We start from the raw sequence: 3,148 nt of genomic DNA, 5'->3' as shown, positions 1-3,148 counted from the left end.
GCAACGTTGCCAACTTTACAAAATGCATTTACAGATTTAAAAATAAAACTAAACTTGTTTATTATGCGTACATTAATATGCAAAAAAATGACATTAAAAAAAGATAAAATTATTTAATTCATTAAAATAACTGTACTGTTTAGAATTCTATGTAATCGATTTTAATGTTCAAATATGGCGACGTGAAAGCGTGCCGTTCTTTTATCAAATTGAGTCATATACATGCAAATAGCGGCGGAGCAGACGACGAATTCCCTGTCTGAGTTTTAAATAAAAGGGTTCCATTAAGATTTGAATTAGCAATGAAATTCAGCCGATTAAGGCGACCAGTTCCTAAAACTTTCTCATTTCGGGAGTCCGCTAGTGGCCGAATGGGTAAAACCGCTAAATACTGAAGTTGGTCGCGGGTTCTTGTCTGACAAACGGACTGGCCGCTTGGCATTTTTACAGTTTTTTTCATGTGTTTAGCACCTAAACAAGGTCCAATTTCTCGTAGAAAGCCTTGCCGGGAGGCATTCCTTCTTGGAAAATCGCTGTTGTGTTAAATAAACTTATTTTATCAAACCGAAAAATAATCTTATCCAATTACTACTTGAAACGTGTATTTGCGTAGTCAAGTAAAAGATGTAAATTGATTAAAAGATTAACATTATGAAAGAAAATTTTGTTGATGGTCAATCGCAATGTAAGAGAAAAATGACAGTGTTGATCTGAATAACTAGAAATTATGGACAGTGAAGGTGGCGTATGGCCAGTCCCCCTTTTTGAACTCTTCTTCCTGTGGACATTAAGACGGCCTTTTATCTTACCTATCGGGGTTTGGCCAGGCCCACAATGGGACTGTCGGTGGTGAAGGATGGAGTCTAACGTATACGGGATGGACTACCCCCAAAAATTCCTGGCGATTTTTATCCATTCGATACGTTTCCGGGTCTCCCATAGAAATAAGCGAAAGTGGTAAGACTTTGGTTACTATCTATAGGAAAAATATTGATAGTTACAAGACTCCCCATAGAATTCGATGGTAGATAATACTATCGATAGTATCTCATTATTTTTCTCAGTTTGTTATTAACATTTTTTTATTAGCTTTATTTTAAGTAAACAATATCAAGAATTAAATAATTAAAACAGCGCGTAACGTTTAAGATATAAATACCGAAACTTTTGGAAAAAACAATCATCGTATAAAACAGAATAATGGTCTTTTGTATGAAAGTTGGCAACACTATCAGTTTTTCAGCGCACGTGATTTTGCCTTCTCACGTGACTCGTTGAGGACTAAGGGATTTTTAGTTGTGTTGGTATGTAGTTATTTTTATTTTTTAAATTTTTCTTTGAAATTTTGCTGAAAATCGTTATTACTTAATATATTGACTGGATCTGAAGTTTTTGTTTAATTTAGTTTAATTCCAATTTACAATTCAGTAATAACTTATAGAATTAGTCCTAAGTTTGTAACGGGACCATCAAAACTAAGTACTGTACTTATTGATAATAACAGTAAATCTTCGACTTAACGAAGTAATCCGGGCGACGGGGTGTCAGTTATATAATAAAGTAAGTTTTCCGAACGGGTGTGTTAAATATCCCGCAACGATTTGTATAACTTTCCTATCAAACGTTAAAATTGTGTGTTGCGCCATCTGTTAAGGGGATTTTATTTAAAGAACTTTTTAATTATTATAAAATGGCAAAAGCTCAATTTCAAGGATAGATCAGAGTTTTATAATAAAAAAATATTTGAAAATGCTAATAACGAGTAAAGTCTTCACAAGTCGACCTCACTGGAGATACAACACGTCACCTCCCTCTATCTCCCCACTCCCTCGACCTTCAATCATCAAAATACAATAGCATCGACGCTCCTAATACACAAACAACCCTACAAAATTTCAGAAATTTTCGACAATAGGCACAAGATTTATTAAGCTTCAAAACGTGTGAAAAAATCGTACCCCATCCATACATAAAAAGCCCTAAAATTTATTATTATTTTATTTATTATTATTATTATTATTTTTTTTTTTTTGCATTTTTCCACGTTCGATGCCCCGAGTCCAAAGGTGTAAAAAGTTATTTAAAGCACTTTTTATATGGGTCACTCCCAAAAAATTCCACATGTTTTGGATATGTCTATGCAATATGCCTCTTAAAAAAAGTTAAGAAAAAACGCCGCAATTTAAAAAACCGAGAATAAATGCCCGCGAGTAATGTAAATTACGGAAATTACTAAGCATTTTCATAAATTTTTACTGCACAGAAAATGATTAATGTAGCGTGTGGTTGCCTTCTGCACGCGCACACGTTGCACAGGAATGCTCGTGATGCTGCTTATCAAGTTTTTCGGGGAGTAAACCCAGCAGAGTTGATAGCCATTTTTGAACCCGAGCATCTTAAAAGTTATCAGGGTATTCTTGGAGGCTGGCCTTTTTCTACTTGCTGCACACCCATGACTCGACATGACTCAACACGGGACACCAAAATGTCAATCTCCTCAAAAACGTATGATACGATGCTATTAATAGAATTGCGTAATGCCACTAACCTATTATTATTAGTAGTAGTATTAGTAGTAAACAGACATCAACGCCTATGAGCAAATTTATTTTACATTTAATTTCTTAGAGTACATAAAAATGCATAGCTTGTAATAAAGAATAAACATCATCTTATTTCATCAGTGATGCGCAGAAAATAAAATACAAACATAAGAAACACAGCAACTGTAATAAAAATACATAAATAAAACTTGAAATTAAAAGAATACGTAAAAGTTCACGTCACACCTTTCACCTTGTAACGGCACACCGGTTGCTGAACACTGCCCTAGAGCATGGTAACCACGTTATGTGGGATATATACCCCGAGATCTTGCCCATTCCCATTCCGTGGGACGAATATCTTCACTGTCAAGATAGTCATTGACGAGTGCAGCCAGGCCCGCCGTAAACAGGCGTGCAAGGCGTGCACCGCACGCGGGCGGCACGTCCAGGGGCGGGAAATTGGTATTGCTGGCAAGTTCAGCATAGGTAGTCGTAGTTAAACAGGGGCGGCATAATCGGTATTGCACACGGGCGCTCAAACAGCTAGCGGCGCTGCTGAGTGCAGCCTTATGTACGTGGCATTGTCGTCCATGAAAATAAAA

This window comes from Centruroides vittatus, unplaced genomic scaffold (assembly GCF_030686945.1).
Source record: "Centruroides vittatus isolate TY-2023 unplaced genomic scaffold, ASM3068694v2 scaffold_1014, whole genome shotgun sequence".
Taxonomy (NCBI): Eukaryota; Metazoa; Arthropoda; class Arachnida; order Scorpiones; family Buthidae; genus Centruroides; species Centruroides vittatus.
The sequence above is the reverse complement of the archived record's forward strand: the minus strand, read 5'-3'. Positions refer to the sequence as shown.